Here is a 14,788-nt window from a genome sequence, read left to right on the forward strand (position 1 = left end):
TTAACTTTTATTTTTTAAACATTCGAAACTATTTTTAATAAATTCCAGCGAAATCTGTCGCTGAAGGCCGAAGCAAGGCCTGAAAAGCCCTCTTACTGTTCAAAAGGCGGAAATAAAGTTTATGTTTAAGGAGCGTGATAAACGGGGTCTTGTATGTTAAAAGATAATGTGTGATACATTGTCTTTTTTGACTGGCTACTGACCTTTTAAGCTCAAAGTTGTCCCAAAATGTCATGTAAATAAAAAAAAAAAAAACTTTTAACAAAAAGAATACCGACTTCAATGTAGTTAAAATTATTGTTATTTTTGGTGTCGGTGTCAGCCAAGGAAACCACTCTGACAGAACAGTTTGCTACATTAGCTTCGTTGACACCCACTCGAAAAATAACAATAATTTTAACTACATTGTCGTTATTTTTTTACTTTTTAGTGCATATTAATTTTTTTCGGAAAAGTTTTTTTTTTGATGTCGTTTTTCTTTTTGTTAAAAGTTTTTTTTTATTTTGTGATTTTTAGTGAATCTGAAATACACTTACTAATTTGTCACTAAAAAAAGAATGGGACCACACGGGAAGCACCAGCTTTACAACAGATAAAGAATCATCATAATCGTTTCACCCAGTCGAAAGTTCTGAGGTAACACACACACAAAAAAATACAGTCGAATTGATCACCTTTTTTTTTTGTTTGAAGTCGGTTAAAAACAGTGAGATGCGCACTCTTTTTTTGTCATCAAAAACTAAAAGCAGATTTTAGACCTCAAATAGTTTCTTATAGTAATTGGTCTAATATTGCCGATAGCATAATTTTTTGAGCACTTCCCCTTACTTACATCACTTTCTTATGATTGAGCAATATTTTATTCTTAAAATACGTGTTGGTATAGTTTTCCATTACCCGATTACCAAAAGATATTGTAATAGAAATAAAGAAGCTAAACAATTAATAAATCAACCAATAAAATATATAAATAATTTACTAACGGTAACTAGACATAAGTTCTCTTTAAAGAAACATAATGTATATTTATAGCTACTATCTAAGCGTGGTGTAGTAACTAGGTAGTTAGCACTAGGTAAAACTACCTACTAGAAGTAGGTAGTCAAATAGAAGTAGCTACTATACTAAAGCACTGTATGTGTTTTGGTTGTTTACAGATGTTTAAACAAGCATCTGCATATATTATTGTGTAAAAGAGGCAGGATGGGTGGTTTTCAGAACTAGAGGGTAGGGGGTGGTAAAGAGAAGATGGACGATGTGAATGCCGACACAACGACTCACAACAACCAAACTCTGATGAAAGATGATGATGGTCGGTCGGTGTGCTAAGAGGCTAAAAGAGGGATGATGAGATGCTTACTCTCTGTGAATGTTTGTATATTCATCTCCTGGTGATGATGATAATCGTATTATTAATTCCCAAATGTGTATGCAGGCAAGCAAGTGGTCACACAATACATACAAATTTTCGGGTTGTGATGATGTCTGACATTTCACTATATATATGTACCCTTTCGTCTTCACCTTCTTTAAACCGAAATTTTGTATCTACCTCACATCACATTCACCTAATACTTTATATTACAAATTGTTATCATCGTCTTATTGTTCAGCGGTTCTGGTTTAAAAATCGACTAAAGCTTGCATTTTGTAGTCGGAATCTTTCCAGAATATATAAATTAATTTTTAAGCTAAGCTTAATGTTTAAGCTTCCTAATTTTTTAAGGTTGATTTTTTTTTGAATCTATATTAATTGTTCGTGCTATTAAATTGTTTGGTGAAGAATTTTTGTCATGAGATTCAGAGGTGAAATAATTATTTTTTCTTCAAATGATACACCTTCCAAAATAGCAATATGTCTTTTTAGTTATATCGCAGTGGCCAACTTATTATCACTTACATACAAACTCAAACAAACGTGGACCACTCGGATTCATGCCATGCATCTTATCCAGTTCTCTAGATAATTTACGCTCTAGACACAGGGCTTAATTTTTTCAAATCTCTTTAATTCAGATTACTTGACAAGATTTTTGTATATAAATGTTTACGCTATTGTATCGTGATTAAACCTCAAGTATAATCGAAAGACTTTAATGTTTCGAAAACATTGTAAACAAAACATAAATGGTAAATAAATAAGTTAATGTTGCCAACAAATAAAAAAATTCGAATAGTTGAAAAAGTTACATTGGATAAGGCGCTTGGCATGAATTCAAGAGATTCTGATTCGAGCCCTGGTGCGAGTGTATTTTTTTCAATTCTCTTTAATTCAGATTGCTTGACAAGTAATTTACCTACATATGCTTACGCCATTGTATCATAAATAAACATCAACTATGTCTGAAAGGCTTTAGCATTTAAAAAAAATTAAATACAAATCAAGTAAACAAAACATAAATAATAAACAAAAAAATAAGTCTGATTATGAAGCCATGTATTTTAGAACCATAATTAAGCGTGAAGTAGTGAAACATAAATAAAACTACTGTGACTCATAATCGTCGTAGGTATTCAAAATAGAAATTAAGAACACCCCGCTTCATAGCGGAAATTTCATTGCCCGGCAGTAGGTACCTACTATACGTAGCGGAGTAATTTTAAGGCCTTAAATTTACTGAATGTCTCAAAAGTAAATAGAGGTAAACCGTATTTAGCGAGGAAAGGAAAAGCAAATATTTGAGCCTCACTTGACTCAAGTGTATTTCTTTAAGGAATCCAAGAACTTCTTATTTGCTACGTGAAAAGTTCGACCTAATATCTAATTGAATGAAATACAAGTGTCCTTAACCATCCAACTACGTGAAGTTGGACTGCTGACTGTGCTGTAGCTTATCCGTTTATATCATGGGTGTCGTTCGTTGTGTATCGGTGTTTGTGTAAACTTAACTAACAACCTTTCCAGTATCTATTCCATATGGTTATGTTAGTAGTGATTTATTAACATTTAATATTATTTTCAACAATGTCTGTTTGTTAATTTTACACAATTTTGGAAGTTGTAAAGAATTTTGTGTGTGTTGTAAGAAGAACAGGAAATATAAACATGACGGGTATTTAGTAATTGATGTGAAATTCAAATTTTGTTTAAAAGCCAAGCTTGTCCAAGAGTTTATACGATTGAAAATGACTATCGTTTTCGGAAGTTCCTTCGGAAACCAAAAAACATCTTTAAACTATAGATATCTGTAGCTTTTCCCATTTTCATATGATTAAAACAAAACACTTAAACATAGGTATTTTTCACCCAATTCCAATTTTTTCAAATCGATAAAAATAATATGGTATCCGCTGTTTGATCGGACTTAAATTCGAAAATTAGCTAAAAATAGAAATAAACATCATAATAAAATACAAACGTCAGTTTATGATCATAATTCATTATATGCATAACGTACAACTTTTGAGCTTTTAATTAAAGAAATAAGTCTAAAAAGCTCAAGAAAGGGTTGAGTAGCAGAGACATAACAACTTTTTATTTTTTCAACAAAATTTTTTTTTGTTGAGAAGATTAATGTTACTTTCCTCTTCGTAATGCTGCCCGTAATTTTTCACCGATAATGAATTAGTATTTAGTATATAGGTAGACATTTGCATTTGACACATAATTTAAAAAAAAAATCTTTTATATGTCCCATATTTTTTTATATAATTCGTAAAAGTCCAATTATTTATGACTAATTCTTGAGGATTAAAATAAATAGACATTATTTTTATTGCCGATTAAAATGCAAAAAAGTAAGCACAATTAAAATCAATAAAATTTAAGAAAAAACACTTTGAATACAAACGCATGTTCTAGCTAAAATAGTTAACTTTTATCGAAAAAAAATTGCCAAATTTCATAATTAATATTTATATTTATTTAAATAACAATAATCGTGGTTAGATAATATAATATACATAAGATTTGTATATAATGACAATCTTTTGAACCATTCACCACATCTTATAATATCTACTACCTCAAACAGAGAGAAAATACCACATAAGTTAAGTCATTGTGATATAGATATAGAAATAATACCAAGAAATACGAATATTACGTATATTTTGCAAAGGCTGTGTATCAAACATTTAATAAATTCTTTCATGAACTTTAGGAAAATATTATAAAATTATAATCATTAAACAAGGGATTTTATTTTTTTAAATTAGAATGTCCTTACAGAAAGTTTTGTTATTACGTCAAAAATAAAAGCTTTTTATACAGCTTTTTAGACGATATCTCAAAATCAATTAATAGATAAAATGCTCAATCTCATTATTTTTAAGGTTAAAATGATCCATTTTACCAAGTTTCATCCAATTTCAAAACAAATATTATTTTCCGAATTTCTTAATTTTTTTCAGAGGGTAGGTCGGTACCTCTTATCGAGATTTTTTGTACACAAATTATTTTCTAGTGTAAATTTGGCTCAAAAATACAAATAATGGATCCCTTTGACGATAAAATGAAAAATTTGAGACGTCTATAAAAATTGTAAACGAGACCCAACCCCCTCAATGCCTTCTGCAACGATTGGCGCAAATCTTTGAACGTTTTCACCTTTCATTAAAGAGAAATTTTGAAACAAAAATATGTCCTCAACATACACGCAAGATTGTACACATAGACTTTCATCTAAAAGTGGTGTTAATACATTTTCCTGAAATTAAAACGTAATAATATGCTGAAAATTTTTATTTGGATTTTTGTACCGATTATAAAAACCCCCCTTTTCAAAGAGAAAGTTTTTAAATATTGAAATTGAATCTTGAAAATTTCAATTTAGATTTGCATACCGATTACAAAAACCCTTATATACTGGGAAGGTAATATATCCTTCCATTATAAACCAATAAAATGTCACGAATGGGTTTCATAATTTTTAATTGTTTACGAAGTTTTGATACACAGCCATCATAAATATATTTCACCCACTGTATATAAAGTACTTAGAGGATACGAAAAGAGAGATAAAACAAACAACGAAAGCAATGCTTAAACGTTATTTATTTCTGAATAGCGGTAGATATCTACTCTATATAAGTAAGAGTATAACGTTATGAGAATTTGATTATCATGGATTTTCAAATTGATTTGGGGCAGCTTAAAGGTTTCTATTTTATAATTAAGGATTGAAAGTAATAAAATACCACACTGGAATTAATTATTATTAGGTTCGTGGTATATAGAAACGCGTTGTACCAAAGGTATGAGGAAGGAAGTTTGGGTAATATCACTTAATATATACACATGCATATATTTATTTATTAAAATCGAAATATGTATTTTATAAAATAATTTTGGTGGCAAAGAAGGTATATCTACGTTATCTATTGGATCAAATTCAGTCATCTTTTAAAACGATAACCTAATCATCAATTTACATAATTTTAGAGGTGAATTGAATATTTATAATTTTCTTTTATGTCGATTTAAAGTATTTTGAGTGAATTTTAATAAATTAGGAGTTTTGGCTTAATGTTTGAATAAAATTAAAATACAGTTAATCTTGATTTACTAATGGGTAATGGTACGTTTTGGGGACAAAAATATTAGAGTTGAGAGAAAATATCAGTGAATGGTCTTGCAATTATTTTAAGAAATACCCCATTCGTATTATCTATCATAATTCTGTTGGATTTAAATACTAAAACAGACGCTGCCAGTGATAGAAAAAAGAACAATACTTCACCACGCCCATAGATACATAATATTTAACGGCAATGTTTGATTAAAATCCTGTAAACCCTACGCACATACCTTGGACATATAAAATACGTAAATGTAAATGTATTTTTACAACACAAAATTTGTTGATATAAAAGAATGATATAAAACATTAAAATAATTATTTTTATTTTTATTTGCGTCATTACGTCGTCTCAAAAATTTTTCAAAAATTTCCGAATTATAGTAAGGAAAAAAGTTTTATATAGAAATATAAAATTAAAACTAAAAATGTATATGAAAACATTATACTAAAAATTAAGAGGTCAAAATGTAAATCAAAAACAAAAAATTATATAATTTTGGGTCCTAAATTTGTATGATAAATTATATTTAAAAAAGTTATATAACAAAACAAACTACAAAGTTTATATAAAAAAGTAGGAAGATTATCGCATGGAACAGCATATTAAGATATTTAATGAAGTAGGCATCTTTAGTCATTTTATTCAACGCAAAAATCAGCGAGTGTTTAAAGTATGGTTATCATTTTTTCTACTCGTTGCACTGACATCTTAGCGTTAAAATTGAATATAAGTAGTAATGAATAGTAATAAATGGTATTCCAATAATAATAAATGGTATTTCAACCTTCAATCTGTTTGAAATTGCTTTGAAAACAGTTACCTAGTAATCATTCAACCGATTACTTTACAAAAAATATTATTTTTTCTAAACAAAAAATGCAATAATTTAAAATGATACTGCAGTTTCAGTTCAAGAATTTTAATTCTCCACGTAATTTGTTAACAAAAATTTATTTTTTCTTCAAGGGAGTGAGTGTTTCGTTGCCAGCATTCAAGAGGATGATTCCTGTCATAAGAATATTTTAAATTTAAATTCAATTATTGTACAAATAATTAATTCTGAGATATAAATACAGTAACATGGATAAAGTATTGCACCATTTTTGAAAAAGCTGAAAAAGAAATTCATATTTTTTTTTTTCAAATTGTATTTTACTACCCTATTTATAGAAAATTATTATTTTTAAAAAAGGTATACAATGTATTTTTAAATAAATTAATCAAGTTACTTATAAAACAGTCGAATCTAAGAGCTTGTAATTTTTTACCCGAAGCAAATAGTAATTTTCATATAAAGAAAACTATTTTCTCGTTAGAAATTGAATAGCAATCCATATACATTACCCCTTAATAAAAATAACATGTAAAGTATTCAATTATCTAATAAAAACATTTATAATGTAATATATTTATAATAATAAATAGTTTTGTATATAAGTTAATAAAAATTACTTATAATATTTCATATTATTAATATTTTATTATTTATGTAACAGAAATGTATAAGAGAAATGTTGTTGGACGTTGTAACTTATATGTGCTTATATAATAATTGAAATATAATAAAAAAGAAAGATGGCATAAAGTAAAATACTTTTAATCATAAATTGTCTAAGCTATTTAATAAACTCCTCTTCACATTTGTGTGGTCCAATTATTAACTATTCTACAATCAAATAAAATTCCATAGAATGTAATATTCTTGCAAATTCAAGTTTCAAAATCTAGGAATTTCAAATTCTTCTAACGATGAAATAATATATTTTTTTGTAATTTATTAATATTATTAACAGTCGAATTCAACACGATAAATCTGAATTATAGACAAAAGACAAAAAATCATAAGATTTAAACTTGCATTGATCCTTGTTTAGTCAATAAGAGTTAAAGAACAGAAATAATTAAAATTATTGAAAGTTTATTTTTACTCGCAGAGATTTTCCTGCTCATAGATAAGAGCCAATATGTCTACAGGGTTGTTCGCGCTATACGACACGGAAGGTTATGGCTAAACTGCTTGATTTTAACCTAAGCTTTTGCACGAGTAAATGTATGTTTATGGAGGATGTACATTTAAAATTATTTTCGTAATATACTAGGTGATCGGAAACGCGGAATGTATCAAAGTTGTATTTTTTTTAATAGAACAGCCTGTTTATTATTTCATTTCAGGTTCGTCGATCAAAATAAAGGTATTTTAAATTGGTTTGCTTCGTTTAACTGCAGGGTTTTCACAATATTATGGATTTTCTGAAATTAAGTATAGTGGCAATTTTAACGTATAATTTCTCAAAGCTTATATAAGTTTTTCAAAGCAAATTTAACTTGGAGTCTACTAACCGATTGAGTTTCTTGCATTCATGCAACAGTGGATAGTCTCATAACGTAAACAGGCTGCCCCAAAATTATGACTAAAGAACTACAAGTTCAGAACGATAATAACTTGTTTTGCTTAAATACACGACATATATATCAAATACCAACAACTTTCTTGTAGCTAACAGTGCACGTAATCATGAAAAACATACATTTTCAGAATTGAACTGATTTTAACAACTTAATGAGAATAAGCAATAGAGACCAGGCGGCGAAGTTGTTAACAAACCTGGTAAATAAGGAAGCTATAGCAAGTCCATTTACGTTGGAGACTTTTTTATTGGAACGAGTAACGCAAGTAGCTGTTGGTACCCCAATTTTGAAGAGTATCTGCTGTTGAGAGAAAGGAGAATTTAAAGAGGTGTTCATGGTAGCATAAACAGTATACAGATGGTGAATTTGAGACGACCGAAAATTGTCGAGATACCATATAGAGTTGCCTTAAAAGTCAACGGAGAATAGCATCAAAATAATTTCCAATAGGTCCGATTACAGCTACGAATGCAAGACGTACATTTATACACATATTACATTATTTATGATAAAATGAATAAATGAAGATTGAAAATCAAATAAATGATATGAGTAAAATATCTATCTATAACAGAGTCAGAAACATGTAGAGTAGCAGCGGTGATAATTATAAAATAATATTTGTTCATTCCTTACAGCTAACAGAAACACCAGCCATATTTCTATAAAATTAATAATATTTCTTTCTATGTTTTGTTAAAACTAACTAGACATACACATTCAGAGAGATACATCACAAACCAAATATTAAATATAATAGGGTGATACAGGAACGCGCGATTTAAAAGAAAACACAATTCTTGACTTATCGCTCATAAAAATTTGCAACTTTTAGAAAAGTGTTCTTAGATTAAAATGGTACAAAGCGTTTTCTACAATTGTGATTCTACAATTGTGACATCTACCTACATGGTCAGTCAAAAATTTGTAATTTAATCGCTTTATGTTGCTTGAAATCACTGCTGTATTTCGAAAACATTAGATTTTCCAGTCAAGTGATAAGAACACAACAACTTTGTATCTTATCACAATCTATACCTACTTACTAACCAACCAACAGATGGATATTAACGTAAAGATCCATGTAGGTACAAAAATCCCTTTATATTATAAATGTGGAAGTAAGAATGTTTGTTTGTTTGTTACATTTTCACGCAAAAACTACTGAATGGATTTGAATGAAACTGTACAAAAATAGCTCATACATCAGAATAACACAGGATCTATAATTTATAAAGATATATTCAAATAATAATAATTTTAATCTGACATTTTACTGCTCCATCTATAATCATCATTTTAAACCATAAATTAAAGGTTTCTGTAAAATTTAAAATAGTAAATGTAAAACAATTCATAGCCATCTTTTCTGATATAGTCAATGAAATTGAAAACTGTGCATAAATTTTAGCTGTGTAAAACAATCTCTTCAAATCTTATGGAAGAAAGATAAGTGAGATCAAAAGAGGTAGAGGCTATAAAGCGGTGTTTTTTACTTTTAAGCCCAGTGAAGCGGCCGGTATCAAGCTAGTATTTTATATTTGAGCTAAATTTAGATAAAATATAAAATATTAAACATGTATAAAATTACTCAATTTCCATGGGATTGATAAACAATGTATGCAATATATAAGAGATTGTGGGCAGTGTTTTATATTATGAAAATCTCACACAGCATCAGAACCAATGCTAGTAATGCATAATATTTTATAAAGCTCTATAAATAAATACAAAAAGCTTTGGTTTATGCAACTAGCACCAATGAATATTAATTATTTTTATTTTAATTCATATTTGAATACATTTCCTTGAAGCAAATTTGTTTTATTTTATTTACATGCGCGAAGAAACAACTCACCTAATCGTTAAATTACCCGATTTTTGTATTCTTGTAATAGAAATTACCCTTGATCCAAAAAAGGGTAGATTCTAAAATATTGATTAAAATCAACTTAAGTTTACGAATAGTTCCTAAACAAAAGGGAAACTTTATTTTCAAAATTTTATAAATAAAATATCTTAGAACTTGATTCAGTTTCTTAAACCACAAAAACATTTTAAATAAAATATATAGAAAAATATTCTAACATAAGCGTTCAGGGCAAGTTTTGTCTAAGTAGCAAAGTTTAAAAATAAAGGTAATAGGATCTCGTTATGGTTTAAATCCGTATATACATCATATGAAATATAGATGCAATTGATGTAGTTTAACTTGTCGTAAGGTAAAATCTTCATTGTATTCAGGTAGGTGTATGAATTATACTTCTATTCAAAATAATGTGTTCCTACTCTATCAACGATATTGACAACGAGATTTTAAAACTACCATACACCACCTAGTGTGTTTTCGGTACACACTTTAAAAACTTTTCGTGAACATTAAATATGACGTTAAAGAAATGTATAGTCAAAAGAATGCGAGAAGAGCTAACTCTAAGATTTATTATATTTTTATAGTTCAAGTCAAATAAAACGTTTTTGAAAGTGGGCATACAAAATCATAAAAAATGTTATTAGTTTCTTAGGAAGCATATTGATACTCTAGGGAAATACCGCCATAACACTTCATTTCGTGGGAGATTTCAAAAATAAAGAGTTAGTCATTCTGGTTGAAATAGTCAACTCAATATCAATTTCAATATTTTAATTTATCAATTCTCATTTTTTGTAGTATAAATATTTTGGTTGGCCAATTGCTTTCAGATTTGTAGCCTAGAACGCATTTGTCAATGAATGTTTTGCTAAAATAACTAAAATTAATAATTTTTAAGAGAAGAAAAAGGGAAAATGGTTGTCTGCCTGATAAAATGAAGGTAAAAATTCCCAAATCAAAAATTCACATTGTAAACCAAAAATAAATAATTAATTTTTACAGAAAACTATTTGATATTTTATCTTTATTAATTACAAGCGAAAACAAACAATTGGCTGAGTTAATTGTTGTAATACCTTGTATAGGAAGTGCTGAATACTAGTACTTGCATTATTATTTTATAAATTAGAAGATTTAAAAAAATTAACACTATTAAGGTAGCATTTCAGGAGCCATTTGTAGGATTTTTGAAAATTTCTAAAGTATTTTCTAGAATTTTCAACTCTCTTTTATAAGAAACTTAATCTTTTATAATAAACTTTTCTTACATTTCAACATTTGTTCTATTTCCAACGGCTTACAAAATGGATCCTACAGTCCCAAAACGCAATTGACCTATGTTTCTCATTTACGAACTCGACCTCAACTTTAACGTCCTTAGCAAGCTATACAAAATTCAACTTGATATCTCTTTTAGTTTTGGAGTGTCGACAGACAGGCGGACAGCCTGAAATGAACTAATTAGGCGATTTTATGATTACCCATACCAAAATTTTGTTCGTGGCATCAATATTTCTAGGCGTTACAAACTTGGGACTTAGCTTGTATACCTTGATATATATTACATATATATAAGGAATAAAAATAAATTTTAAGTAACTTTCACTGGATAAATAATTTTAATATTTTTCATTAAATACTATACGATGACTATTTCAATTATTGTTCTATCAACGAGAAACGAACGCCGTAAATAAAGAACGTTGGCGCTCTATGTAAACCTAACGTCTTCTACAATTCTATTAAGAAAAGTAGAAAATAAAGTAATGTGTTTTATTTGTGTGTACAATAATCATAATAATAATAATGACGAAAGATGAAGAACAAAAACTTATTTTAATAACTTTGTTTGATTTTTGTTATAAAATTCTATTGCAAAATAATTACAATTGATGTTAAAATTTTAACAAGAAAATCATTCAGCATTGCTTACATACATAAAATAAAATGAGTTTATTAAACGTAAAAGAATAACGTAAGTATTTATTCTTAAAACTGTTTGCTTATACTGCATGTATTTCAGAAAACTGTATATAGGCTTTAAAAATGAAGAAGAATAATTTGAGCGCCAGTTTAAAACACTGGTTTGTTCAAAACATCGAAAATTTTTTTATATCGCTGCGTACAAGACACGAGACACAGTACGCATGGTGAAACACTTGTAAAAAATGATCAGAACTTGTGTAAAATGTGTCAGTAGATTTTAATCATACATCGTTTTTAATACTGGATAGTTTTTTTCTTGAAAGAGTAATAGCATCCTCGAACAACTTATATAATGTTATCCTAAATATATTAATAGTTAATGAGGCCATGGTCTTGTGGTTACGGCGAGCCCTCCTCTTTTAGTCGTCAGGTCGAAGTCCATCCACGTTAACTGATTTTTTTTAAGTTCTACTATGTTAATTCCTACTATGTTGAAAGCAGTAACTAAAAATTTAGCTTTGAGTCTGATAATTGATCCCTTCTAATTGCTGTGTTTTGATACCTTTTGAAATAAAATTTGTAAAACAGGATTGAGCTTATTATTATTTATATATATTTGTAAAAACTGAATTCTTAAAAAGGAGGTATTTAATATAATTATATAGCCATTACTTCATTTTGCTTGTTATTCAATAATTAATAATTTATAACGAAAAGAACAAAGTCTCTATCAAATGTTCACGACATCTTCGCTCCGGAGTGGTATGTTCCTATGTGGCACTAGAGTCCGAACGCATCGCTCGATTTTGACTATTCTTACGTCAATCGAATTGCCTTAATCATTCAAGTGCTACTGAAAATATGGCAGTAATGAAAATTAAATATGGCGACCACCAGACGCCATATTGTGAACATGTTGGTGTGTTTCTATGTGGCACACTAAAAACCAAAGGCGAGGACCAATTTCGATGATTCTGACGTCAATCAATTTGTATTAACCTTGCAAGTGCCATTGCAGACATGGCAAAAATGAAAATTCACTATGGTGATCACCAGACGCCATATTGTGAAAGTATAAGTGTGTTCCTATGTGGCATACTAGTGACCAAACGCGTCGGCCGATTTTGGTGATTCTGACGTCAATCTATTTATCTTTACCTTGCGTGTGCTACTGAAGATATGGCAGTAATGAAAACTCTATATGGCGACCACCAGACGTCAAATTATGAAAATGTAAATGTGTTCCTGTGTAACACATTAGAGCACTTGCGAGTGCTAATGAATAGATGGTAATTATTAATATCAAATAAAAAATGAAATATGTATTTTACAATCCTAACTAAAAAGGGTAAAAAATTATTTAAAAAATCAAAAAACCCGACCCGAAAAACATGTACAGGAGTTTATATAGCGACTTTAACAGTCGGGTCCCATTATTGTGAAAATTCGAGCCGGTGTAGATTTTAATAAGTCCCGACTGTTAAAGTCGCTATATTAACAACTCTACTTGTTGTTTTTCTTTTCAGATTATATTTAATTAAGTCAGGTTTTCTGATTTTTAAATAATATTTTTTTATTTATATTTTTTTTTTTTTTGTTATGATCAATGCCTAGCTAGGCTAGTATGAAACTTAGTCACATACTACAATTACTAGAAGTCTTGATTTACAATTAACAATTTTTATGTTTTTATGGAAACATTAGTAACTTGAGGTACACAATGGGTTCAATAACGCGGTATTTACCGACTCCGTCAGGGGATAGATTGTACACCCACAATTATGAATACTATTCTTCTATTTCACTAATAGCAAAGACTCAGTATATTATAAATTAAGAAGAACTGTTAGAATATAAAATGAACAAAATAAAACATTTTCAAAATCATGTAATTCAGTAATATGTTGTTATATATGTGTTCATCAGACGACGGTGTATTGCTTACAGGCAAATATTAGGTATGTACATATAAATATGAATGTTTTAATATATGGTTTACATATAATACAATTCATTTTTTACAGGGTTAGCCAGAATTGTCAGTTCAAAAAACATTTAAAGAGAAGTAAGAAGATATAGTCCATATGCATCACTTCCATTTTTTTTAAATATTCACCTAGTAAATTGAAAATAATTCCAAATATTTGACATTTTATTTATCAATTAATTAACCTTTAATACGTCTTCAGTGAAAAATTCATATCGATTCTCTTTATATGGTTTAGGAGAAATTACCTATCAAAGTCAGTGTTTTTACCAAAAAAGTATATCATTTTTATGCTGAGTTCATAATTGTAGTATGATTATAAAGCTTAAAACTTGAATTAATATTCATACAAGGTTTTATGTAAATGAAAACATTTTTAAAAACGTTTATTGACTTACCCAACATTTATTACGCTTTCTTATGTAAAACACATATATGGTATTACAATGGGCTCTATAGCCTAAGTGTTAGTTAGGCTCCTAACCTAGCTTACGACTTCTTCATATACCACCATGTAAAAAGGGCTGTTTTAATAATTAATTTAGCATAAACCGTACAGAAAATCGACTTGAAATTTATGCAGAAGACGTATTCAATACTCAATAATTGACACACAAAATTTAAGTTTTTTGGCAATACTTTTGTTTTGGTATTGAAACGCCTTAAGGCCATATTTTTGCGCCAAGTTAGAGGAATAGAACGAAATACTTGAATACCTGTAAGAGATAAGTAACCTAGAAGAAAGTACTGCAAGATGCTAGAAATAGTTCGAGGTAAAGGGTTTACACTAAGATTATTGATTTTGTAAAAACTAGAGTTTCAGAATAAACCATATAATTTTATTATCAACAGAATAAAAAAATATACTACGAAAAAAACAAGTTACAGTGTTTTTATTGATATGGCCTGAAGCCTTACCTGTCGACAAAGGTAACAACAAGGATTATTTGTTGAATCTCAAATTCCTGATACATGCAATATAGATGTAGTTGGTATATATATTAAATAGGTAAGTACACTTATTTGAAAACCGAAAAAGGGGTAAAATTCACAATCATTCATTTCGAAAA

At 28.6% G+C, this 14,788-nt stretch overlaps 1 protein-coding gene across 4 annotated transcripts in view; it reads right to left on the reverse strand.

Annotated features, from left to right (window-relative positions):
• Nucleotides 1-14,788, reverse strand: part of LOC123296704 (mucin-17) — a 657,840-nt gene that overhangs the window by 423,714 nt on the left and 219,338 nt on the right. The window lies entirely within an intron of this gene.

The sequence above is a fragment of the Chrysoperla carnea genome, chromosome 3, assembly GCF_905475395.1.
Source record: "Chrysoperla carnea chromosome 3, inChrCarn1.1, whole genome shotgun sequence".
Lineage (NCBI taxonomy): Eukaryota > Metazoa > Arthropoda > Insecta > Neuroptera > Chrysopidae > Chrysoperla > Chrysoperla carnea.